General features: G+C 38.1%; 1 pseudogene; it reads left to right on the forward strand.

Annotated features, from left to right (window-relative positions):
- Positions 1–2855: 2855 nt before the first annotated feature.
- LOC112839272 (uncharacterized) lies at positions 2856–3701 on the forward strand (annotated as a pseudogene).
- Positions 3702–13097: the final 9396 nt, after the last annotated feature.

Below are 13097 nucleotides of genomic sequence, written 5' to 3' on the forward strand. Positions count from 1 at the left end.
AATTGGTCATAAATTTCAAGGTGTAAAACCATCTTCTTTCTTGCAAGTGATTCTCTAAGCTCAGTGCTCAAACCAGCAGCAGCACTTGGGAACTTATTAGAAATGCAAATTCTAGGGCCCAACACAGACTTACGGAATCAGAATCTCTGACGTGAGGCCAGTAAAGTGTGTTTTAACAAGCTTCCCAAAATATTTTGGACACTGAAGTTTAAGAACCATTGCCTTATCACATTTTTCAACTAGTTTCCAATAGGTGTCTTCAATGTATATGCATGTAAAGATGCAAAACTTGGTGCTTGTAAACAGGTGTTTGGTACAGTGCTTTCCAGTTTTCTCTGGCCAGTCATTAAGTAGTTGATGAAGTCACCAGCATGTTCAGGATAGCTCCTTATCAAATTTTGATCTCTGGATAATCTACCACAACTTCTACTTCTGATTCACAGAAATTTTTCCCAGTAGATAACTATGCCCATTGTTACTTTAATTACTCCCCAAAAAGGGTTCAATGACATTGCCTTCAAAGTGAAACAATGACTTTAATTCCACCTCCAAAATGGTTATGGTTTACAGTGCCCTGGGGGTATCTGTCCAAGAGACAAATGGCAATGGGTAGTCCATAAACACACATACCCACACACAGAGAATGTATTTCAACAGCCTTGAATGACACTTCCTCAAGAGCTGGGAACCTAAGCAACACAAACAAGAGAACAAATGAAACCCAAACAATCCTTTTGCTACTGAAAGGATGCACATAAGTGCAGAGGGAATATTTGAATTGATTTCATCCATGCAAAATTTTCAGGAGTGTTAAGTAAAATAATACAAACTTTAAGGCTAAAAAACAATTTACATATTTTAAATAAATACATATTTTTAAATAAAAATATAGGCATACATGTCTCTTAACCAAACCATGAATTTTATCATCTGTGTTAGAGCTTCATCATCATTTCTTGCCAGATGAAAAGGGACAAAGGCAAATGAAGATGTAGAAACAACTTTTTGAACTGGCATTTGATGCCTGTCGGTGTCATAATGCACAAGAAATTCAGGAAAAACCCAAGACTAAGAAGAGAATATTAGTGACTACAGCATAGTCATAAATAGTGCAACCTCTGAAGCAACCATTTAGCAGCAGAGTGACACTGGAATAGTTACTTAACCCTTGTGAGTCTCAATGACTCATCCATAAAACAGGATTATAAAATAATTTATATGGAGATATAGTAAAGTTTCTGGAACATTATAAGAGCTCAGTAAATCTTATATAGTACTATTTTTATAGACTAATCTAAGACAGGTATGCCTCCTGGGCTTTAGCAGATCTGTCAAATTTCAGCTACCAGGTGCAATGATAAAGCAGAGCAAATTTCCTCTGAAGCACTCCCAGATGTCTCCTGCTAGATTTCTGTAGCCCTAGAGTTTCTCTTTCAACTTCTTGGGGAATTGAGCAAGCAAGAACAGGAAGCCTGAGGGCATTGATTCTCAAAGTGTGTGCCAATCAAAGTAAATTTCACTAACATGATTCCTTTATTTCTATTTATACCTATTCTAAAATAGAAGATAATTCTCCCCAATAGAGCTAAAACCTCCGTAAGAAAATATTCTAACAGTGAGAGTTCCACAACTTCTCAAATAAACATCTCCAAATTTAGTGAAATTAAATGACAGTGAATGAGCAAATATACTGAGTTTAACATGGATTTCATCACACTGGAAATATGTGAAAACATTTAATTATCTAATCACAAATTAGAAATGTGAATTACAATGTTGCAGTTAATCAACTCATAGTCTTGAGTTCCTGAGACCGCAGGAAGGATCCATTTTTCTTTCTGATAGTCATCTTCTAAAAACAGAATTATTTCTACATAATTTCATTTTGATATATTTTTAAAATTTTTTACTGTTATGTTAATCACCATACATTACATCATTAGTCTTGGATGTAGTGTTCCATGATTCATTGTTTGTGCATAACACCCAGTGCTCCACGCAGAACATGCCCTCTTTAATACTCATCACCAGGCTAACCCATCCCCCCACCCGCCTCCCCTCTAAAACCCTGTTTGTTTTTCAGTGTCCATCGTCTCTCATGGTTGGTCTCCCCCTCCGATTTCCCCCCCTTCATTTTTCCCCTCCTGCTATCTTCTTCTTCTTTTTTTTCTTAACATATATTGCATTATTTGTTTCAGAGGTACAGATCTGTGATTCAGCTGTCTTGCACAATTCACAGCACTCGCCATAGCACATACCCTCCCCAATGTCTATCACCCAGCCACCCCATCCCTCCCACCCCCCACCACACCAGCAACCCTCAGTTGTTTCCTGAGATTAAGAATTCCTCATATCAGTGAGGTCATATGATACATGTCTTTCTCTGATTGACTTATTTCACTCAGCATAACACCCTCCAGTTCCATCCACGTCGTTGCAAATGGCAAGATCTCATTCCTTTCGATGGCTGCATAATATTCCATTGTGTACATATACCACATCTTCTTTATCCATTCATCTGTCGATGGACATCTTGGCTCTTTCCACAGTTTGGCTATTGTGGACATTGCTGCTATAAACATTGGGGTGCACATACCCCTTTGGATCCCTACATTTGTATCTTTGTGGTAAATACCCAGTAGTACAATTGCTGGATCGTATGGTAGCTCTATTTTCAACTGTTTGAGGAACCTCCATACTGTTTTCCAGAGTGGTTGCACCAACTTGCATTCCCACCAACAGTGTAGGAGGGTTCCCTTCATTTTGATATTTAAATAAATGTGTACACACAAACAGTATTTGTTATAAGAAGGAGAAAATATACTTATAAAAAAAAAGGGTAGAGAAGCGGCTGCAGTGCCGAGTGGAGCAGGCAGGCAGCCGAGCGCGAGCAGGGGCTGGGTGGGCACCATGGCGGGGATCACCACCATCGAGGAGGTGAAGCGCAGGATCCAGTTTCTGCAGCAGCAAGGAGATGGCTCAGAGGAGAGGGCCGAGCGCCTGCAGTGGGAAGTGGAAGGGGAAAGGCAGGCCCTGGAGCAGGCCGAGACTGAGGTGGCCTCCTTGAACCGTAGGACCAAACTGGTGGAAGAGGAGCTGGACCGCGCCCAGGAGCACCTGGCCACTGCCCTGCAAAAGCTGGAGGAAGCGGAGAAAGCCGCTGATGAGAGCAAAAGAGGTATGAAGGTTATTGAGAACTGAGCCTTAAAAGATGAAGAAAAGATGGAACTCCAGGAAATCTAACTCAAAGAGGCCAAGCACATTGCAGAAGAGGCAGATCGGAAGTATGAAGAGGTGGCTAGCAAGTTGGTGATTACTGAGGGGAACTTGGAACGCCCAGAGGAATGAGCTAAGCAGGCAGAGTCCCGTTGCCGGGAGATGGATGAGCAGATCAGACGGACGGACCAGAACCTTAAGTGTCTGAGGGCTGCTGAAGAAAAGTACTCTCAAAGGGAAGACAAATATGAGGAAGAGATAAAGATTCTCACGGATAAACTCAAGGAGGCAGAGACCCGTGCTGAGTTTGCTGAGAGATCAGTAGCCAAGCTGGTGAAGACAATTGATGATTTGGAAGATAAGTGAAATGCACCAAAGGAGAGCACCTTTGTACACAAAGGATGCTGGACCAGGCTCTGCTTGACCTGAATGACATGTCGAGCACCCCAGTCCGGCCCTGCCGCTGCTCGTCCCTCTGACCCAGACTCTGCCTGAGGCCAGCCTACCCCTGCCCGAAGCTGACCTTGAAACTGAGGGCTGATCTCTAACTGGAAGGCTGCTTTCTCCTTTTGCCCCCTCTCCCACCCCAACCCCTGTGTCTTTTTCACCAAACTGTCTCTGTCTCCCCCTAGAGATTCCAGTTGGGCTTGAGGCTGAGCACCTTTGGGAACAATGTTTAAGGGAATGTGAGCACAATGCAAAGTATCTTGAAAAGCGTGTTGCGATGTACACATTTTGTGATTACCTTTTTTTGGTGTTGTTGAGGTAGTGACCATTTGTAAAACATTCCAAATAATTCCACAGTCTGAAGCAGCAGTCTAACCCCTTCCTCACATTTCGAAAGTAACTTTCAGTTTAGTGCATACTGTCCTCTCCACAGAGGAGGGAAAGCCACAGGGGCCTGCCTTACTGAGAGTCAGAGCCCAGAAAGAGACCCACTCTGGGAAGCTTCATTGCTTTGGCCAAAGTACCAGCCAAATTAGAAAGGTGATTCCAGAAGGAGTGGCCAAAAAAGTGTGGTTCAGGGTTTCAGCTTTAAGGTATCTTTGAGCAACTTTATTTGTGATTTTTTTTCCATCAGAAGTGACCAAACAAATTAAGATGGTGAGACTTCTGAGACCAAGCCCTTATCCTATTTTTTACCCTAACTGCCCACAGAATGGATCATGTTCCCCTTATGTTGAGGTGACCACTTATTTGCTCTCCTGCCTCCTTGAAGGAAAAAAAAGAAAATTATGTGTTTGCCACTGATTTAGCCATATGAAACAAACTCATCTCGTCACCCTTTGCTAGGTCCAAAGCTGCTCTCTAAAAGTGTCATCTCGTGCTTTGTATCAGTTAGTGCTGGAGAAATCTTGAATAGCTTATGTACAAAACTGTTTTTAAATTTTATATTATTTTGAAACTTTGCTTCTTTAGGGTTGGGGCACATTAGCTATCCCGTCTAGCTGAGAATTCTCTACAGTCTGTGGGCTAACTGTGTGCTGGTCTTTTAAAGTTTCTTTCCCTCCCCAGTTCCTCTTTTTGGTGAAGTTTCTGTGATGCACCTGTTAGGTGTGCATCCTGCAGCTTATTGGCTTAAAATGCACTCTCCTTGGTGTGCTCTCTTTGAGGGCCGATTGGGAGAAAGAGAAAGAAACCAATAGTGCAAACAAACTGTTTTGATACTGAAAATTGACAAGTGTCTTTTTGAAATAAAGAACCAGTCCCTCTAAAAAAAAAAAAAAAAGACAAGAAAAGAAAAGAAAAAGGTATAGTATGACACCATCCCAAAAGTGGGGATTAGTGATTAATTTTGTAGAAGTTAGTATGTTGTTTCATTTATTTTAAAGTATATTTACTCTCAAACTAATTCAACAGTATACCTATAGAGCTACTGAACTGGAGCTTATCAGGTTATTATTCAGGCTGTCAGAAAAGATTTAATTGTTGTAGAAAATTCAAAAAATAAATCAATTGCCCAAACCATTGTTAATTGAAACAGACAAGTCAAAAAATAAATCAGCATTATATCAAAATATATCAACACTGTTTTTGATTGATGAATTTTTCCTTTTAACATAGCCATCATTACTGTGTAGAAAATTTCCATTTGTAAATTCAAAAATATAACTTCTTCCCCTTCTCATTCATCCCATGTATCATCTGTTTGAAAGTACGAAGTTTCTACTTACCTATTCTTTCATCCATTTTCATATTCATCTTCATGGGCTAAGTTAAGCAGGAAAGAGTATGAGCACTCACTATTGAAAAGCTTCAGGTATTAAACACCCTAATTATTTCACATATAAAAGATATTGCAGTTAAGCTGCCAAAAATATTGAAAGCCAGCAACACCTGACTTGAAACTTACCTCCTAATGTGACATCCATCCAAAGAGACTAGCTTATTTTCTGCTCAGGCTATGGAGTCATTACAACTGAAGCATAAAATGTAATCAATCTATATCTTATTTATAAGAAATGAAAGTTTTTGACTTGGAAGAAAAAAATCTCTCAGTTGAATTTATTTCCACACCAAAAACTGATTAAATCAAAAGTGGAACATTTTCCTAGAGTTAACCTTTGCTCAGTGAATCACATATAAGATCCTCCTGATATATTTGAAATAACGAGTTTTGAAATGTAAAGAGGAGGGTATAGAAATAACACTGGTGATGGAACTAAAAGGCAGAACTTAATTCTTGCCAGTGTGAAAATTTTAATTGTTTACAAAATAGTCAAGGAATATATGTTATAAATCAAACCTTGGATTAATGAAATTTGGTGTTAAGCTAAGAGAAAGCAAACCAGAAAACATTAGAGAATATTTCAAAAAGCTAAGTATTATAAAACCCCAGCTATCTGGAACTCTTTGAATGCTTTATTATTTTGGACCCTCAGATTTTATAGGCATATAATGTTTTACCTCTGAAAGTTAAAGAACAAAATTTTGGTACATAACTGTTTCAAAAAGGTATTGTGCATTTCTCTCAATCCTTAAATAAAGAATTTTGCTGAAACTTTAAGTCAGCTTCCAGATGATGGAACATCATTTTTATGAACATCTGCTATTTCACTATCTGTAAATCAAAGGCGTGTAAGACTGGCCTATTTTAAATGTCTCTAGACTTTGTACTTTGTAGTCCTACAACAGCTTTCAGTAGTAATGTGGTTTCCTCTTTGAGGATAAATTGCTCTCTCTTCTACATGCTATCAGCATGTCTACATAAAGTATCATCCTAGAGTTTATTTTGTTTAATCTGCAGAAGACCTGCCAGAATTGTGTGCAAAATAATAATAAACATCTTCTGGAAGACCAATGAAACAAGGTGGCATTAAGCTAGGTGCTATTTCTTTAGCAGGAGCCTGTCTTTATTTGCCACTTAGTGGGAGATAAAATTTCTATTTGGGTTAGGTAATATTGCGAACCAGTAAATTCCAAATAGGTATTGTCATTTTAGGAAAATACAATTAGCATCAGAAAAATAATATATTTAGATTCAGACTCTTAATGTAGACTAATTTATATAACAAAAAAACCCTTTAATTTAAAGGATAAATTATACCAGTGTTTTAAAGGCACTTATAGACAAAAATAAAACAATAAAAAATCATATTTATGTTACAACTTATGCACTTATTAAGAGAGATCAAGAACAAACAAAAAAATTGTTCCAGTAATTTTTTTATGTATGTTTGATCTCAGAATCTTAAAATTACAGTTTTAGGCATGGAAACTTCAAAGATGATTTTCTTCCTTCCTTTCTTCCATAGATGTCAGCCTGATGCATTGATCAAAGTGTGAGTTAACGGTGGAGCAAAGAGAACTGGAAACCAATAAACTTACACCTAGGTTTTTGCTCTTCTTATTAATATATGTATTAATTAATGCTCAACAGAATAATCCTAATTATGTCAACTGTCAATTCTCACATAAAGACCACCAAAAATAACTAAATAAAATAAAAACAAAAACAAAGCTGTTGACAAGCAAAGCTAAGTGCATTAAATTTACTTCAGCAGGGGATATTATTATCTTGATTGTCTTAGTAATATTTCAAAGAAAGAGGATAGGGAAGAATATTTATAGAGTTTTGGAGTCTTCTCTCAAGTTATTTAAGGTGAGTCTTTCAAGGCAGGGGGATCTAGTTAGAATTGGACAAAGTTAGTGCCTTAATAGTTTAGGATCTGAGGTGAAAGTCTTAAAGTAGTCTTAATAAACTAATGGATGTTGTAAGAGGTAAGTTCTTTATTCAGGCGAGCAAACTGGTATTCTGACGAGTTATTTGCCCAGATGAGAAAACTGTCAAGAAAAAATGCTTTGCAAGTGTTTTAAAGCAAACAACTAAGATGTTTATGGGTTTGAAGTCTGATTTAAAATTTCCTGGCTCAAAGTAAAGTAATGTTGACACAGGTAGTCTCACATTACTTTCTGAGATTTGGTCTGAGCTCAGGAAAATTACTTAAATCAGTTAGTGTCTCGTTTTTCTCATTAGCAAAATGAAGCCCAAGCTCTTACTGGGCTGTCAAAACATCTTAAACTCTATCTGTCAGCTATTGTCACAAAATTGAGGCCTTACAAGCCACTCCAAAACTCAGGAGCAAACAACAGTAAGACTTTCTTTTTTGCTTATGCATCTGTGAGTCAACTGGGGTTCAGCTGATCGAGGCTCAGCTTACTCAAGCTTGACTCCAAAGTCCGGGTTGAATCCAAATATTTTCCAGGTGTCTTTCATCCTCCTTGACAAGATGCTACATGTTCTTCTCTTGGTAAAAAGAAAAAGCATAAAGGCGCCTGGGTGGCTCAGTTGGTTAAGCAACTGCCTTCGGCTCAGGTCGTGATCCAGGAGTCCCAGGATTGAGTCCTGCATCAGGCTCCCTGCTCAGCAGGGAGTCTGCTTCTCCCTCTGACCCTCCCCCCTCTCATGTGCTCTCTCTCTCTCTCTCAAATAAATAAATAAAATCTTTAAAAAAAAAAAAAGAAAGAGCATAAGAGGGCAAATTCAAGCATTCAAGCATATCAGGTCTTTGTGCGTGTTTGTAGTGTAAACCCTGATGGTTGGGTTTTCTCTTTTTTGTAATGAAAGTGCCTGACTTAAGTTTCGATTGCCAAGGCACCCGTTTCAAAGATGGCTGTCTCCAATAAACACCTTGCCAGCCACATGACCAGAAAAAGAACCAGGTGGTCCACCCACTCCCCTAAGGCTCCTTCATTTTAGAGCTCTTGGTTGGTTTCAATAACTATTTGACTACTTTGTTTTATCTCTTCCTGTGCTTTAAATATTCACTGTTTTAAACTCACCAATACAGAGTGAGCCAAAAACCCTAGGTCCCCACCCTCAACCCCAATAAAAGCAGAATTCCAGGCCTGCTCTCTTTTTCACTCTCTCTCTCTCTCCCCCATGACCTCACTGTATGGCACCAGGACTTGTAAACTTTTTTTGCAAAGTTTCTTGATGCCAATTGCTGAGGGTGCCTCATAATCATAAGAATGACAAAGGCCAGCCCAGACACAGCCTTGGTTATCTATAGGGTAAGAGTGGCACATAACAATGTCACATCTCTTAAAATCCCCATTGACAAAGTAAAACTCAAAAATCCAACCCAAAAATCTATCCAAACTGAAGTCCAAAGATCAAGTCAAAAAATCACCTGCCATGAAGCCATATAAAGGACTGAAGAATTGGGATCCAATTCAACCTCCCAAATCTTTTGAAAGAAATATCCTTAAATTTAGCCTTCAACCAGCCTCCGTTGGAGATGGGTTGGCATATTAGAAAGCCTCTGTGCAGGCCTAGAGAAGCACTCAAATTGTGATTAACATGGATAGTTTCTCCCCCACATCATTCTATGTATCATTTCCACAAATCAGTTTCTAGCTTGTTAGAATTAGAAACTGATGACATTTTTGGCAATGGGCCAATCAAGGAAAATAAAAAATACTGAAATACTGATTTCACATGAAATTGTTTTGATGTTAAATCACTTAAATGTACCCAATAAATCTATCCACTTATAATGAATATGTAAAAGTCTTAAGAGTTTACATAAGTCTATGAGACAAAACAGCTTCAGTGCCCCTTGATTACTCAAGGATCCCCCAAAGAGCTATCACTGCTCAAATTATATTCTTCCTTCTTTCTCTCCAAACTTTCAGTTGCTATTCCTGAAACTACAATATCCTTTTGCTCCCATGAGCATACACTAAGTTTTTGGTATAACTATAACAAAACTAATGATTACAGGGTGAATTATGAACTACAAAATCATTACTTAAAATTCACATGAAAGTGATTAATAATTCAAGTCAAAATTATCCAGGCAGTTATATGTTGTTATTTTTAAAGAAGACAATCCTGAAGTGGTTTTGGCCATAAGTCCAAATGTTAGCCCTAAAAGGATGAAGGTGTGAAATTATTGTGCCCACATTCCACCTGTGGCCAAGATGCAGCACTAATATAACTCATGACCTGGTGATTAGAGTGTTCTTTTGATTTTTAATAGCAACAGCAATTTATTTACCCTAAATAATAAATAAATGATAAGAATAGATAAGACAAGCAATATTGCTGAGATGAAATCTCATATTAAGAAAATATTCTCAAGTTAAATTTTAATTCTAAAGTGTTCAACAGAAGCCATTAACTCTAGAAAATAATAAAATCTTCTATACAAAAATCACTCGTATGAAATGTGAAAACATAGAAGTATGCCGAATCACTACTACTTTTACCCTCTCCATATTAACTATTATTTTTTTAAACCTTATACAATATTTCTATTAAATTATAATAATACTGATAACTGGTTTATTTATTTAAAATTATTCTGAGCACCTTCTGTATGCCTGGTAGTATGCTAAGCATCAGAGAGACAAAGTTGAAGCTATGCTTCTTTTTTCAACCATGGCGTGAGCACACCCCATGATACAAAGACTCTCTACCAGGCACACAATCTCTCCGTGCTAAGTGTCCAGGATTGCTGCCTTCTAGCAATCCATTGTGAGAATAACAATTAGAAAACACAGAAAACAGATGCATAAAGTACAACCCAAATACTCTGGGGAATTCAGAGGATGAACTCATCAGGCTTCATGAAGGATCTACTTTCGAACTTGCCTTGAGGAATGTAAACTTACGGGAAAGGAAAGAAACCATTGCTGGTAAAGAAAATCATTGGGTTGAAACATTGAATTAATAGAGTATCTTAGTTCAATCAGGCTGCTGTCATAAAATACCACAGGCTGGGTGGTTTCTAAACAACAGAAATTTATTTCTCACAGTTGTGGAAGCTGGGAAGTCCAAGATCAAAGTTCCAGCATGGTTGTGTTCTGATGAGGGCCCGGTCCATGCCCGCTGCCTCCTCACTGTGGCCTCACATGGGGGAAGAGGCTAGGGATCTCTCTGAGCCTCTTTCGTAAAATACTAATCCCATTCATGAGGGTTCAACCCTCATGATTTAAGCACTTCTCAAACACCTACCTACTAATGTAATCACCTTTGAGTGGTAGGATTTCAACATATGATTGGGGGTGGGGGGAGACAAACATTCAGACAATAGCAGAAAGGAAGAATTAAAAAGTCGTTATAATAATTGCATTAAACACACAAGACGGTTCTTGTTATATACTTTCCACTCTCACAAACTAACCCCTTTTCTACCTCACCCCTCACTGTTCCCCATACACTCCAAGTTCGAGTGTTGTTTCTTTGGTGGTTGGGGGTTGTGTTGGGGAAGATGTCACCCATCCCATCATTTATTCAATCCAGCTACAGTGAACTTCGTCCTGTCTGTGGACAAAGCCATATCGTTCTTGCCTAAAGTCTTTGTACTGCTATGACGTCCTCCTGGAAGTCTACAGGCTTTAAGGAGGAAAAGTAAAGTTTCTACATTGATTATTGCTGAAAAATATTCCTTCCAATTCTTTAGAAAACATGAACTCTTTGTTCTCTTCCTGTTTCCTGCGACACAATATCAATCTGTCTCCATCTGCTCTCCCCCTGCACTGCCCATCATCTTCCCCTATGGCAGCAGCAGTAGTTAAAATGCATTTGTTTTAAACTAAGGAAGCTGATGTTTCAGGGCCTCTCATTTGCATGTCACTTCCAAAGCCTTGAGAGAGACCAAAGGAATTATTTTCACTGGAGTAAATTTTTGTAAACTTGGCCAAAAAATAAGAGGTTTTAACAACACCAATGAACACATCTGTTTCCACTCTAACATCCCACTTGTGATATTTCTGTCTTGTTGAAGATGTATTACAGGGGCCGCTGGTATTTGGGGGATCCTACGAAGGGCAAGGTAAGTTGAGAATATATTTAGTTTGGGCAAAGCAGGCTATGTTTATACAGTTCACAGTCATTTCTGTGTATATTTAAGTTCTTTCTAGCCTCTCTGGTATACTGTGCTTGCTACATCCCCTTGTTTACTCACCAAGGATTCTAACAGTAAAGGGAAAAGGTAGAGGTTTTATTTCTATATGAATGTGTCCTATGGCACCAAGAATTGAAAGAATGTGCAGAGTGGAAGAAGAAAAAAAGGTTTGAAATGTGTGGATCTAGAAGCAAGTCTGTGGAAAATCCTTCAATAATCAAACCTGTAAAACTGTGAGCAAAAGATTCAGTTCTTGTGGTTGACTAGCCAAAACAGAAATGTCCTCCTCTCAAGAATCAATTCAACAATACAACATTTACTATTATTAATTACTATTAAACACTCTTTGTGTTTTACCTCTTTTTTATGGCAATCATGGGAAAGAGAATTCATCAGAATCCCTGTCCTGGACACCAACCTGTAGCAGTAACTGAAAGCAGAGAAATGCCTATTTATAAAAGTGTATGTTTTGTGCATTGCAATACATATAAGCATGACAAGTTGCAAGGCTGAAATAAACGTTTCTGAAATATCCATAAGAACAAACAAATGTCAATTTAACCGTGATAGAGAAAACCTAAATTATCTATCCCCTTTATAAGAAATAAGGTTAAAATTCATCATTGGAAGAGGTTAGCAAAGAATCAGTAGCCAAAAATACAGGCCAAAAGGAGTGTTATAAACAGCCAATTAATAAATATATTGTATTTTTTTCCTGGATTTTGTGATTTTTTTTGTATTTGCCAGCTTTTAAAAATTTGTGATTTATTATAATTTCTTTTTTCTCATTCAAAATAATTATGAACTTTTATGCTTAGCTTTATTCATAATCCTGTTTTTCTTTTCTTAAGGAAGGACTCCAAAATGATATAAGCTTAGAGCCCTACAAAACTGAAATCTGCCCCAAATATATATAAGCATTTACACAGAGTTTTGAGGTCTTGGGTAAAGAAGAGAAATAATACTGGAACAGTATAGTACAGCAGATCACAAAATTGATGATAAAAAACCTATATAGTAGTTCTTAATGAGGTACAGGCAATTTTGCCTCCCAGGGGACATTTGGCAATGTCTGGAAACATGTTCGATTATCATAACTGGAAGGAATGCTACTGGCATCTAGTAGGTAAAGGTCAAGGATGCTGTTATAATACACAAGACAGTCCTCCACGGCTCTCCAAATTATCTGAATTTGTCCAAGAATTATCTGGTCCAAAATGTCAACAGTGGCAAGGTTGAGAAACCCTGACCTATACTAAGTAAGCCAGACAGAAGATGAACTTGCACTTATTAGATCAGTGCTGAGACAAGGAAATAGCCATTCTGACATGGATCAGTCTGAATCAAAATGAGCTTGTGGACCCTCCCAGCTTGTCGAAGCCGATGATGTAGATCCGGGGTGATGGCAGGAGACAACTAGACCAGAATTAGGAAATCTATTTGCCTGACATTCGTGACTAAAATTTTCACTGATACCACACTGCCATCATGCCTCTCTATCTAATTTGTTCTTATGACATCTTTATC

Source organism: Callorhinus ursinus, unplaced genomic scaffold (genome assembly GCF_003265705.2).
Source record: "Callorhinus ursinus isolate GAN/ISIS: 27379988/994484 unplaced genomic scaffold, GSC_fseal_2.0 scaffold2, whole genome shotgun sequence".
Lineage (NCBI taxonomy): Eukaryota > Metazoa > Chordata > Mammalia > Carnivora > Otariidae > Callorhinus > Callorhinus ursinus.